This window comes from Varroa jacobsoni, unplaced genomic scaffold (genome assembly GCF_002532875.2).
Source record: "Varroa jacobsoni isolate VJ856 unplaced genomic scaffold, vjacob_1.0 scaffold_770, whole genome shotgun sequence".
NCBI classification, from domain to species: domain Eukaryota; kingdom Metazoa; phylum Arthropoda; class Arachnida; order Mesostigmata; family Varroidae; genus Varroa; species Varroa jacobsoni.
In genome coordinates, this window is record NW_019213672.1 from 351,155 (window position 1) to 366,130 (window position 14,976).

General features: G+C 43.1%; 1 protein-coding gene across 1 annotated transcript in view; it reads left to right on the forward strand.

The window, feature by feature from the left end:
• Window positions 1-14,976, forward strand: part of LOC111263499 (uncharacterized) — a 58,579-nt gene that overhangs the window by 5,502 nt on the left and 38,101 nt on the right. The gene's annotated exons all lie outside the window — the stretch shown is intronic.

The window sequence follows — 14,976 nt, forward strand, 5'->3', positions numbered from 1 at the left end:
TCCACTTGTGACAATAATAATTTCACATTTGCTAATTAGATGATAAAAGAGTATAGATACAGAGTGCGTAAAGAAAAAGCGTACTACAACTGCCGATCGACCGGGACGTTGGGTACTCGTCAAACAAAACGTGGCGGTGATGGCCACGATGCTTTCCCGCCCAGAGAAGTGTCTAAGGGACGAAAGAGTTCATTCGTCATCGCGACAAAAGCCGAACAATTTGTTGATTTTTCCTACCCCCCTATTGTCTGCTCCACCGTTTACAGTCGGATGTAATCGTCTATGGATTTAAAAAGTTCCTTACACACTCCTGTATTCAACTTCTGGACAGGTGATAACTCAGAGGCCTTCAAAGCGCATTTAGTCATCCCGGTGACTTTGGCATTGTTTTTACACTTCGTTAGTTTTTTTTTTTTTTTTTTTCTTGCAAATCTTCGGAGCACTTCGAACGGTAAGTGTACCATGGACAACTTGATATTCAATGCCTTTTGCCGATATATCTTGCCGTGTGAGATGCATATAAGCAAGAACGATCGTGCCGCCTGTTCTCAGTGCTTAAGTTAACTTGTCAGAATGCAGTCTGCCGCGTCGTGTCCCGAATACGATGTTTTCAGCAACAGTAAACACTGAATAGATCCCTAAGCAAACATATTGAATTAAAAAATGAGATTAGAGACCCAAGCGTAATTTATATGGAGGTCAGTGCCAGTGCTAATGTAAGTTCATTCTAAGTTGCGTCTGGCGAGAAGGAATACGAATTCAGAAGCTTCTCTATTTGGAATTGAAGGCTATTAAATGTGCCGTGTTGCTATTATATGTACTGCTATGGTCGTTTTAGATTAGGGTCTGATAGTTTTGCTCATGCGGCAAATACGGTCGTTGTTGCTAACATACAGCCAAGGTGGGAAAAATGAGATTCGTTTATATATTCCCAGCGCACGCAAGGTGCTTTACAAAAGGAATTGGAAGTAGTTTGCCACCATTATTCAGAAGCTGTTCTTCATTATTCGTCCAGTACGGTTATCTAAATATCATTATACCGCATGTTAGTTGAACGACACGTCAGCTCCGGCTGTGAATGGCTAGATCACCTGCTTGCCAGTTAACGTTGTTCCATCTCTCGTCAATTGCTTCCCTCGTCGATACGCTATAGAATGCGGCTGAAGCTTTAAGTTGTTTTCGCTAAGCAACGACTAAACCTCGTCCTGACCACAGCCGTACGATGCCTCCTGGAAACCGCTAACAGTAGCAATGAAGGACCACTTCCGTCAACCGCGAGCGATGACACGTTGTTCCTGCTTTGTCGACACTATGCAGAAACCAGGAACAGCAGTTCCCGTTGAAAACACGCTTTATGTTAATTAAATAACCATAAAAGGGTCTATGATCCGTAACCGTGACATGCAGGAACGAAATCAGCCTAACAGAAGCTCGACCAAATAAATTATCTACTATAATCGTTTTCACATGAACTATAGGGCTACTAGAGATTTAACAATACTATATGCCATTATATACACAAGTGCACTATGTTTTTATCATCTACGTAAGTTTGCATTGTTTTCCTTTTCGTTATATGTAGTATAGAACAGGGAATTGCTCCGCTTCCAAGTAAAAGGAGATGTTCCGCTTAACTGTTCCGAGCCACACTCAGTTACCGATCTACTAAACAGGTCCCTTTCTGACACAGAACGTACCTTATAAACGCTCGTCACACAACAAAAATAGTCAGAAGTGTTAAACGAAAAAAAAAATATTTTATTTTTTTTTTTCTTTTTTTTTCCGTGCAAATAAGGTACCAACGACAAGAGTCCAACATTGAACTCGACTAAAAGTTGGTCGAAGCTAAATTCATCGTATCAAATTTGAAGAGTTAAATTTATTAAGAAGGATTAATCTTCGATTGATATATAAGTATATTCATATCTAACGGTGGTTGCAGCATCGCCATACGATCTCCGTCTATTCAGGAGCGTTTTGATGTAGGCTCACCACGGTTGTCGTGATATCCGCCTTTATTGGTGCTGCTATTCGGGTTCTATCCTATATGGTCAAATAACTATAGTTGTTCAATCAGGAACTACTGCTTTTAATAGCAGCGACAGCACCGCCACCGCGACCATTGCCATGTTTCTTGCTATCAACGGCTTTTTTTCCCGTTTTCGCTCGCAGCTGCTGCTCGTGGTCCTCCGTCTTTGGGTGCTCTTCTCAGGGGAAGATGGCCGGTTTCATATAGAAGCTGTCTAATGAAACTACAATTAAGAGATCAAGTAGCATACGTCACATATAACTGTTACGTCCGATATCTAGGCCATCGGGCATTACTTCGACCGGCTGGCTTATGAAACGAACTGTGTTTACGTTACAATTGGAATTATTAAACGCTTCGAGTTCTACGTCTTATACCGCCATTGGGCATTGCATCAGACGATTGGCTTCCAACACTAAACGAAGTATCTTTAGATCCAGATTTGAACCCAAACCACCGCGTGTCTCTCGAGTTTTAGGAACAATTAGGACTACTACAAGTACTGTTGCTCATGCTACCGTCTAGCCTACGCAAACGGAATGAAGTTGTTGAGGTCAAATTCGAGTTAAGCGCGCTTGCGCTGTTGCTCCAAGTGGCTGTTCGAGGCAGCCTCTGGCTTCATTTGCTTTACCTCGAAGAACAAGTCAAGAAATCAAAGGCAAAGTCGGAATCGGGGCCGCAGTTGGTGGTGGACTGTTTGTTTGATCGGCTAAGTGATCGTTGTTTGTTGTAGCTCGTGTTTAAATAGTGGAACTGTTACGATAGATAATATGATGCCCCTGTCAGCAAAAAAACAACGGTAGCGTTAGCTGCAATACTAAGAAAGGCGAAAGCAACCTGCTGTAAGAACCAACGTAAACGTTGAATGCGGAGTATGGCTTGCTTGGCGTTGGCTTGTACATGAACGAACTTTAATCTATGCAGACTTCGAATAATCTGTTGATATTGTTTACTTGTCAGTAAATTCGTAAATATACAAAGGCTTGTCTAGCCTAACTGAGACGTTGGGCCGGCGTTCTGACTCAGCGACAAAATGTCGGAATCTATAATAGAAACTATAGATGCTATTTTTGTTTATAGTGGAGCGAATAAACAGAAACGGAGGTTCTATTTTTAGGTAGTGTCTACTTATTCAGAGTGAGAGCACAAATAGTGATTAGCCGATCAACACTAGTTGAAGGACGGTGTGACATTTCTTAGGGACTGGGCAGAAAGTGACAAAGGTTACCGCATACCAAACTTACCACCCGTCCCACTTTCTGCGCTACCGTTACGACTGAATTTTAAATGATCAAATTAATTCCTAAAAAGGAGAACGTTAAGAAAGTGCAGATTCGCTGGTTTCCTCTTATAAACATGGTAGCATAGAGCGAATGAACTGGAATTGAACTAATGCATTTGCTTCCTTGTTGAGCGAATCCATCCGTAGATGTAGCAATTGGGTTTTAAACCAGACATACGACAAAGTTCTCATCTAGATGTCACTCGTCGCTGCTGCTGAAGTTTCTCCCCGTGTTTTCTGTCATCGAAGATTTGCCGAAACGCGTCCTGCCTCTTCGTTTACGGCCAGCTAACACTAGAAGGAACCAGATGGTGCTGGTAGTGGAGTGCCCTATGCCCTATCGTCTTACTGGCGTCTTTACCTTACTTCCGCTTACCTCCCTGCCGTTGCTTCAATACCTCCGCCGGCTTCTTTTCGTTTGGCGCAAAGCCTGTGGCTATCGCCTCCCATCCATTTATGCGTTGACAGCTTTGTTACTTGCGGTTTGCTACAGGAACTAGTCGTTTGTACAGACGAAACGTTACTGAAAGCAACCCTTCGTTGCAGTTCCTCAGCGGTGGAAGCTTCATGATGGCAGCAATGTTCAATGGCGACAACAGTCCCGTAGCAACGGTATGATTGGCTGCATAGTCGGGCGATTAGCACGCCGATTTAGACAACGAGCAAGCGATTTAAACTCGGTGCTACTGCTACCTGTGGTAGTTTTGCTGTCGTCTGCAAATATCAATTATGCTGATGATGTCGTCGTTGAATTCTACCCATCCAGAATTCTTTTTCTAGATGAACCTCCGTAGCGAAATTAAACCGAATATCCGGCCCTGAGCTGTCACTCTGAGTTCCTATTTTTTCGGTGACCCTACTGCCTCCTTCACCTCGTCACCACTGTCGTTTTTCGCACAGTTCCTCTTAACTGCCCTGTATTCTCATCTCATTTGGCCTGAAAGAAGGACAGAATTTTTAAAGAAGCAGCAACAGCAGCTCCCAAGTCGTTTCTTATTTGTTTCGTATTATTCCGTTTTCTTCTTCCCTCTCATTCAAAGTGCGTTGCCCGATATTTGTCCCTAACTGACGTCCTTTTCTGATCTCCTAATTCTGGTACTTTCTCGCGGGCCGGTCCCCATATCGCTTCCCTGTAGCCCCCATCCGCGAAATACGTGGCGTTGATTCCGTTGATTCTGCATTACGTATTTTTCGTTACATCCTCCTGCCTTCCGAACATTACCCGATCTTTCTGCTTCACCATCTCCTACACTGGATTCTGCGTGAGCTCTTCCCTTAACATCGTTCCTTGTTCTTGTAGTTTCGAAGTGTTACTGCTACTAAACAAGAGTCTCTGGAGTTCTTTCCTTTATGCATAGCGCCGCTTCCTTGTTCAGTGCCTCCGTCGAGCGGCGCAGCTGTCCAAAGAGCTACTACTATCGAGTCGTGCCGGTACCGTCGCCCCTTGTGTCAGCATCATTCGCGTTTTCGTCTTCCTGTCTGCGCGCAGCTCTTGGCGTCGTCGTCGGCTGAACCTTACTGCTTTGTATTTTTCGCTATTTACCTTCATCTCACATAAAGAAAAGGAAACAGGCTGCCAGGTTAAAACCTGGCAACGGTATTCAGCGATGATCCAGTAAATGCTGGCATTATAAATAATGCTACCATTGTAACTGTGTGTTTGGTGCAGTTCGATGAAGAAAGGTGCCACGGACTGATGATAAGAGCATTATGACTTCGTTTAAGCCTGTTATACTGACACTTCACAAGCCAGACGAGCATAATTAATATCGAATTTACTTATTCTTTCTCTACTGTGCGAATTTGAGCTCAAGAAAATACCAATAATAGAGATTGGGCCTCGCCGGGTGCAGCATGAAGAGGAAGCTTAATGGAATCGTTGTCCTGATAGTATGAAAATATTCCGGGTCGAGCCTAACACATATAGAAGCACCGAAGTCTTTTTTTTTTGAGCCTTAGGTCAAAATGGGATCATCATTCACTACACCCCTGAGGTCCTTTCCGAGCAGGCCTTTATGGGCAAGTGTAAATGCATGATCATTTCAGTGTCCCACGTAAAGCCCCATAGATTAACAAACAAGCTGTGTTTACGAAAGGCTATTCTCTAAATGATTAAGCGGTGTTAAGAGTGTCCTCAAAATAAATACTCTATTTCAGACAATCTCGGCTGTTATCCTAAATGAATGAATGAATGAATGCAGGGCCACACTGCCTTCTGTGAAGGACATGTTTCCCAGATAACAGAACCGTAAAGTAGAAATTAGTGATTGACCCTTCTCCAATTGAGTGGCCTATATTGACCACAAGCTTGTTACATGCAATTCAACATGCCTGTACTTCTCCATGATTACTACATATATGTATATATATATTGCATCCGTATGCATGGTAGTCTGGTGCAGAGCTGTAAATTCAACATATATACAAGAGAAATGGAATGATGAACGCAATTAAAAATGAAAAAAAAAAACCGAAAAGATTAAAATGTGCCATTATCCCGTCAAGCGCTAATCATAGCTCGACACAGGCTTACATTGATATTAAATGCCCTGAAGGAAATAGAAAGGAAAGACAGGTTATTGATTTATTGTAAATAAAGATATATGTAACGCGTATTATATCGGATAGCGCAATGAGCTACCATTTTGAAAAGTGGCCAATTGCTTTTAAATGTCCGTAGTAATACTTTGCCTTATGAGAAGAATCACATGTTACGAGTCACAAAATTAAGGAGAAGTTCTAAAGTTCAATATTCCATGTACATACGTACCTCTGTTCACCAAAACTAACAAGAATACACGTTTGTCACCCTGTAATTTTTTTCTAGAAAGCGCATCCTTGAACAGTTCTCTGCCAGATCGAGTTGGGGCTATGTGTCACCTTCTGTTTAGAGACTTTCACTCATGAAACTTGTTACAAAGCGCCTTTTTGATTCGATCGGCAATACTATCTATACTACTAGCTTGTGAAACAATCCAATAATGAACGTGTTCGATTCGGTTACTCGTGGAAGATAGATACAATGACTTCTTTCTCCTCTGACAGATATCCCAAGTGTACGATAGGAAATCAGACTATAGTTTACACAGCATGAGGTCGGTCTGCTGATAGCGCTTGACAATGGGCCAGCTGCTACTTCACGCAACCTGTCTAACGATGAAGGCTACTGATTATTATAATTGCACGAGAGGACTAGATATCTGCGTATCGAGATAGATCATCCCGAAAACAAAGGGCCGAAACCACCTCGAAGGCGGCCGTATCAGTCGCCTCTGATTCTTTCTGCTTTTTCACGTCACGTATTCTTTTCCGTCTTATGCCATGCAAAGATCTCCATCGGACTGCTTGTGGGTGCGGCCTCTGCAAGGAGTTGACTCAATGAAGGATTACGGTTCCCATTCTCTTTAGTATGACGTTGTTCCAAGCGGAGTCTGCCAATGGGAACAACGTATGATACAAATGAAACAGAACTATTCGTTAGCAGTTAATGGTTATGGATGAGGCGCTATAATTCTATTTTGATCAGCTTTCACTAGCAAGGAGCGGTTCTTGTGCCGACATATATAGTATAATCACATGCATTGAAGAGTGATGATTCTTCGATAATACAAATCGCGATGTTTACCATCTAGAGCATCAAAATAGATGCTTTTAAATAACTTCTTATAATAGACAGAGTACATTACACAAGCACGCCGCTAAACAGTCCGGTGTCTAAAACAGGCCTTGAAGCAGTGTGGTAATCAACAGCCCTAGACGTAAAACTCGGAACACGATTTATTTGTCAGTTTTGGCTTGGCTGGTCACGGCTACGGCCATTTGTTGGTGATTTGCTCGTTTGATTCTCATCATTGCCGTCATTGTCAACGTCACCATTACAAACGTCATCATCCTAGCTATGATCATCATGGTGAATTTATTAGTTAGCAGCAGGGAAACGCTATAGGCTCTTTTTTATCTCCGCTCCTTTAGACTACTGATACAGCTGCCTGTTGGAGTTTTCCTGACAAAAATAGCGTACGCAATATTACGTTGCATTCCCCCGCATCCTTTTGCGCTACAGTTTAAAGCTCGGTGCACCAGTTATCGACAACTTCACTAGCTGTGTGTATAAATTTTCCCTAGATTTAATACGTACCGGGGCTTGAAGACGAGACATATCTCTGCATATAGATACTTCTCAATGAACAAACATTAACCGAAAGATCTGTTAAGGTCTGCAGAAGCGTACCGTGACGCATGACTAAAAGCGTCCGCGTAGGCGAACTGTTTTCGCGGGTAATTTGAATACAGCGGAGCGTGGTACGGATGCGTACTATAGAGAATTCGAGAGACAGATTTCGAAGTACCTTTATACCCAATGAAAAATCCATCCGATTCTTGCGGTTTTTTTTTTTATTTTGTAAAATGTAGAGAACTTAAAAAACTGACGATTTGTATCAGAGTTATTGCTCTATGATGACTGGATGCTCTTCGAGTGGATTACAAATGCTCTCATTACCGGAGAACAAAGACGTTGTCCGAATATAGGCTGGCACGAGATCTAAGAGTGAACAAAATGTTATACGGCCGCACACGCTTTTATATGTATAGCATTTTCGAGGAAAATGGGCCAACGTAATCCAGGCCGGTCTATCGTAGAGACAGATCATCGTTGTTTATGCCGTCCAGGTGCGACTGCTACAGTCGCATAGAGATCCGTTGTTAACGGGCGTAAAATAGTCATAAATTCTATTTAGATATCATAAGTTTCAAATTCTCGAACGTATCGCATTTTCACGCTTAGCCAGATTTGTTCATCAACGGTAGTTTGCAGCCCACAACTGATAGGGGGGGGGGGGGGGTTCTAGAACAGATGCTATATAAGCTAAATGAGAATATTTGCATTCGTTGTAGAAAAAGCGGTATTTATAATGAGTAGTTTTCAGCCTTGAAACGGAAGGATGAAGAACGTCCTCAAGAGGCATTCAGATGTATACGTCTTCCTGATGTTATTTTAAATATAAGAGTTTGCTCAACCTATACCCTTGCGAACTAAACAAATTATATAACCGACGAATCTTTCTCCCACTTGGCACTACTCAAGCCAATCTACGATATAACAATTAGCTGTATGGCGAACGATTCGGGAGTGAGTCAAGCCCGTGAAGCCGGTCAGCCTGTTGCTAAATCATCTCTATTCCAGATGTGTTTTTTTGGTTGACAGACGAAATTTCAAATGTTTCATTATTTGTTCCTGAAGCGTGCACACTTCACGCGCATGCCCACCCACGCCGTACGCGACATTATAGGTGAAAATGGTACTGATGGCAGCGAACGCTCTTTACGGTATAGTTTGGCTGAATAAGATTGGCGGTCTATTTTAGTCTTTTCCATCAGTCAATAGACTGGCAAGTTGACAGCCCCAAGGCTCCTGATAGTTTCAACGACTCTACATTTGAATACGCAAGGGAAATCAAGCAGCTAGCTGTTCAGACGGAAAATAATTTTTCCTCTCTATACGAACGAATCTATAGGTGTCCCTTATCTCTACCTCTTTTTTTACGCACCTCCGAACCCCACTTAGAGGACATTGAAGGATGGCTGCTGCTTCTGTTGCGACTGGCCACAAAGTGGCATAAAAATGTTAAATACACACACGTCCACCATCAGCATCTAGCCCATCCCCAGCGTAGCTGCTGGGTTCCCCTCCCGTTTCCGACTGTTTCCTGCCTATTGGCCTGCCTACGTGTCGGTGCGTGCGCGTTCTCTTCAACAGCTGCTACTGTAGTGGCAACGATGGCGGCCTCAGATGAGAAGATTGAAAAGCGTCAGGGCAACTCGACGTTCCTTTCGCTCTTACTTCCTCAATTGTTGTCGGGCGCTAGTTAAAAAAGCGCTAGCAGCACTATCAACAGCTTCAAGATAATCATAAGGTTTCTTCGAAGAGCCACCCACTTGCGCTGGGCCCCACCATTCGCTTGCTGCTGTCATCCATGCACACATGCAGATAGAGGCGGGTGGAAGCGGCAGTGACTTAGACGCGTGCGCGTCTTCGTTCACCGCCGGACTATATTTTATAGCGAAAAAGCAAATAACGTGCCAGTCGTTCGCCAGTAGAAGTTCGATAGTGATTATGATGAATAGCGTATTGAGTGCACGTTCGGCCATCGGAGTAGATACGCGCAGTAACAGCAAATATCGGTGTCCACCATCATACATACACTGGACAATGTTATGCTGCACATTATTAAGTCCTCTTATTCATGGCATCAGATTCGACTTTAAAAAGATGACTGTTTCGAAAAAATAAAACCCATTCATAATGGGTCCAGATAGGCCCAGACCTACTGGGCTCAAGATCAACTACCAAATCCGAATACTGATACGCCAGCATTACTGTAACTTCCTAAATCGTTGATTTTTATTTATTTTGTTTATAACTTTGCTCTAACGTCCAAGAACTTCTAGATCGACAGCTGTCTTGAATCCGATACTTTCTGCATGTAAACAAACTTTTACATGCTGTCGATAAGTTCGGCCATTTCCGATCTAAATATATGGCTAGTGCGTACTACGATATATTTCGTTATAATTCGAAACACGATAAATTTATATCGATTTCGGCACCAGGCTGCATGCTGCAGCCGATTAAAGACTGGGGCAACGATAGCTCCATCGTTGCCCCAGTCTGTCATTTCGTGTTAATGACAGTCTAAGGAATGCCAACGGGCTGTATATCAATGTGAAGGACACTATGACGGATACTGAATAGCGTGCAAACAGCGTAAACGCATGCACAAGCGCTGATTTTCGAAGAATATGTATTTCAAGACGATAGCTGCGGCCCTTTTCTTTGCTGACTTGACAGCAAATCATTACAGAGCTAACTGCGAGAGTGAGACTGGTCGGGATCAGGACTCGTAGGCCAAATGATCACTAGTAAATAGCTAGATAGATCCAAGATGCATTTGTTTGCTGTTTAAGCAAAACTGTCACCTTCTTTTGTTATTCAGCTTGCTCTCTACGAGTGCAAGAAGGATTCTTGGTAATCGATTTTCCCATAAAATTGTACGCGCGGTTTCGTGTTCCACTACAAATACCAGCAACACCAATTCGACCTTATTCGTAAAGCCGAGCTGAATCGTGATTGACCTATGACGTCGATACGTGCCAAGGGTTTTTGACAAACATAGGAAGGTCGGCTACTTAAATTGAACTTGTGCAGTTCTCACTGACCAAATCGTTCTTTCTTACGGATATGCTAACGAGAGAGCAGGTGGCAGCACGATGAACTACTCCATCTTGTGTGTGTTCCTCGCGCTGCCCAGAAGTTTAAGGCGTGGGGAAAGGCCCAACCCAGAGCAGGACAAGGTTCACCTCCAGTCCCGTCTCCTTGTCGGCGTTTCGTTGGCCCACCGTGACGAAGCCACAGCTGACGGGAGAGAGCCCGCGGTGGCAGGTGACGCTCTCTGGCGTGCTAAGGGTTTTAGCAGCATTTTTCAAGGGCACGAATGTATTCGGCATGCCAGACAGATAATGGACGGGCCTTTTTAGTTGGCAGACGCAGCTAAGGCAGATATTACCGCTGACCACAAATGCGAGTGACTAAAATGTTTTTGTTTGCGCTATGACCGTCAAAGCTTTCATTGTGGAAAATGTAATGTTTGCTACGCATGGGGATTATTCCATCTAGTGTACTATAATCGCTAGAGAGAATTAGTCCCTGTCAGCAGTTCGTAAGCCGTAAGTGCGTGCACTGAAGAAACGGCTCTATATCCGAACACATTGAAAACCATGGAATATGAGAGGGTTCATTCCGCATAAGGAATCAAACTAGGTCTAATGCATCTTGGGGGATTTGAAGCTGTGCTAAGACAAGGTGTCGTTGTATGCCTCATTAACTTTTATACTTGCCTACCATAGAGAATGATGCTCATTGAAACGGTGTTTCAAATTTTATCAGGGAAGACATGATTTTAAGCGAAATAAAAATGGCTTAGATTGGCACACTATGCCTAGGTCAGTGATCGTAGTTCTAAAGCGTTTAACACGGATGTTCTTGTTCTTTCATTTATCGTATAGTGTGTTTTGTTCGCCTACAATCGGCATTTCCTGCTGTTGTTAACGGGCGCGATTAGATAAAGAATATAATTTCTTCGATTCTTCGCGAAAGATCGGTTGTAGACTTGTTAGACCGCCCTATGCTACTGCTGTGAGAGATGCCTCTGCCCGTGGATGCCGAAAGATTCAACTGTGATCTAAAAGGGAAGCTATCAAAACGCTGTTCAGGATCGAACTCTCTGAATAAGCAATCGGGTCGCTGAACTTTGAGTACAGATCACTAACTATTCAACTTTTTTGTCTTTGCCCATATAAATGTTGCTAGCGCCACCGACTCATGACTGAGTAATGGTTGACTATATCCGAAAATCTTGAGAGACGCTCAGTGCTTGTATTTAGAAGCCTCATACCTACAGAGCATTTGCGGTACAAGTTCCTATGCTTGCCCAATTACGTTTCAACCTCCTTGTACCCGGTTATGATCTTGCGGCTCATCACTCCGATCATATTATTGAGTAGCATTAAAAGTAATAAGAGCTTCTATCCAGTAGGTAACATAAAATTTGCTCGGATAATCCCATCTTTTCAACACTGCGATTGAAATGTAAGTATACATAATTAAGTAACTATTGTACAGTTCTCCTTTTAAATACGTAATTTTTAGAAAAAAATACGTATCGTTGCATTAAAGATATGGTTTAATCCACGAAATGCAAAAATATACTTGGGGAACAATTCAAAATCGCTGGCTATATACATATATATATATATATATATATATATATATATATATATATATAAATATCGTTGCTAATAATCGTTGCTGCTTAATTGGCCTTTGGGATTCCTGTTTTTGCATATATAACAGTGTACGTATAGGTAAGATGACATAGAGGGGTTTTGAGTCGCTAACCTACTGTTGGGATTGCGGCCGGTAACCCAGCATCGCCGATCACAGGGATTTAATCTTCGGAGAGGAAGTGGACGTCTTTGGTAACCTAACAATTTGGACTTTTCTAACTACATAGAAGTGTCCCAGTTATGCTGTCTTGTGATCGAGTGTCTCACAGAATTGCAACCGGCAACATCATTCAATGCTGGATTCAGTAGAAACTGAATGAAATTCACTACCGTCTTTACCGTCAGCAACAGTAGCGTTTGTTTCTGTCGGTGATATCCAACTCCCAACAATGTTGGCCTTATTGTCGAAGGCCAGATATGCACTATTGTGTACACGTGTGCAGATGCAAAACAAAACAAGTTCAATAGCTAGATAATTCTAAATGTACTACGGACTTGAGGCGTGAGATATGGACGATGAACAAAATATTCATAGTCGTGCTTACACACTAACAAAAACAATATGATCTCTTCGGCGGTTTGAAAGGCGGCACGATTTGAAAGCCCATTTTTTCGATCTATACAGAGTTACCCGCCACATGCTGACAAGCTGAGCATGTTCGACTACGTCGTGAATAGCAAAGCCAATTTTTGCTAATCCTTGCATATCGAGTAGTTAAGCTGTATGCGTTTAACAAATGAGCTTTGATTACAATTGTTTTGGAGTTAATGCACGCTTTGAGCCAGCGTTCGGTTTCCTTTGCTACTAGTATATTAGCTACTTAGCTTTAAAAATTCGTGTATCTTCGGGCCTATTTCGGGGGATCTTGCTGATCGGTTAGCACAGCCGGGCGAAAGTATTAAAGCTAGGCAACAATGTCAGCAAGATTAGTGGAAGGCAGGTGTAAGCAAACTGTCTATGAATTGCCTGTTAGGTGAAGACAAGATCTACTGAGGAAGCTTTTATTTTGTCTCTGATTTGGCCATCAACCTCCTTAATCTCTGCAAGTCTCTCACCAGGATACTAACGAGATGTGTGTAAGTCGAATCCGATGATGCTTCTGGTTTCTTTCATCGGTCAATTGACAATGTTAGATTGATGAGATTAAATTTATCGCTAGACCTTTATTTCTCATACTGGTAATTAAGGTCGACTTTAAGAATACAGAAGAAGGTAGGGGCGCAGCAGACATATTTAAAAAACGGTAAAAAGAAACATCTCTCAAAGAGGAAACCTAATTTCTGGAAGCAATACGCGACCCATCTTTTTTTGGGAGATACCATATATCAGCGAAAGCTACATTGCCCAATAAGACACCGAAGCGCTGCTTGTGTCTTCGGCTTAATTTTAAAACCTTTTAATGTTTCTACTGGCCAGTGTTCTCGCCCTACAATGCTGGTCTTGAAACTCCTTTCCACGATTCGTCCCAATCATCTATATTATAGTACGGGGCATAGCAGCATATGCTGGCACTGAGTTTATAAGGGGCTTCTTTCAAGATTGATAAGTTAGTGATAAATATTTGCTTCTCTTTCGAATTATTATTTAAAAAGAACTAGGCAGCGCACACTACTCGTATGGAGCGTCGCCGAATTCGATTAATGTGTACAAGTATCAATAATTTATTATAATCTACGTACTTGTATCTCACAGATCCTGCTGTAGGATCGTGCTGCCGTTAACAGAAACCTGTGCGGTATTTGCTGGGCTTGCCGACAAAAAGCTGGTATTTTAAGCGACTGAAGCGGGATCAGACAGTTATACGTGCATCCTCCCACGAGCATCGGTCGCGCAAACCTTGACTGGTGACTCCAAGTGGTCGAGGGTTCTTTATCTATTTCGTGAACTTTCCTCAGTAAGTGCGCGCACCGTTCCATTAATTCGGACACGTCACAGATGGATTATACTAGCCACTGTCGCCTGAATATTAATGGCGAAATGGTTGCTGGCCACAACCATAACTGGCGACAACTATCGCTTCTTCTTCTTCATCCTCATGTATACCATTTTCAGGCCATATCAGGTTAGGTTAATCAATCTGATAGGCTGGGTCGATTCAGTCCACGCGGCCTCTACTCTGATTTTATCTGATTCTCGCGATAACGGCACCCGCAGGATAGATGGTTGGAGTCTTTATCACAGTGATGGCCAGAGACCATCACTTCATAGAAAACAAAGCGCTGATTGTGAGAGCTGGGTCAGGTCATAATAACCACAACCGGCTGAATAGCACACAACTGATAGACATTGTCCGAGAAAAGACATGCGTGACTCTCACAGTTCGCCCGTATGTGTGCGATATATGTGTGCACAATACGCTGCTCCTTGTACGACGCTCAGTAAGTGGACAGGCAGCCACTGGTGTACTGGCAGGCTGCCTGACCTGGCCGATCGTCCTGACTGACCACTGGAAATGGCGGCAGCGGCGACGTGCTCCGCTCTGTTTGTCGTTCTTGCGTGGCAGTGTTCGCGGGGTCACCCGAGCAAGTATTAGGGAGGAGCGGAGTGGACTGCACTGCATCTCAGCACCTGCCAGGGTAGCCGGTACGATGCGAGCGCGAACGATAGGCGGGCACACGAACGTACTGGAAGCGAGCAGGCGAGGTAGCGAAGGAACGACCGATCGAAAACCCTGACCCCAATAGGATGTCCTCGTCCAATTCTTCTACCCACACCGTTACCACAGACAGAAATAGGCGCCCCTCTATCATCGCCACCACTACCGACTATAGTCACTTCCAGCGATTTCCCTATACTCCATATATATATATATATATATAT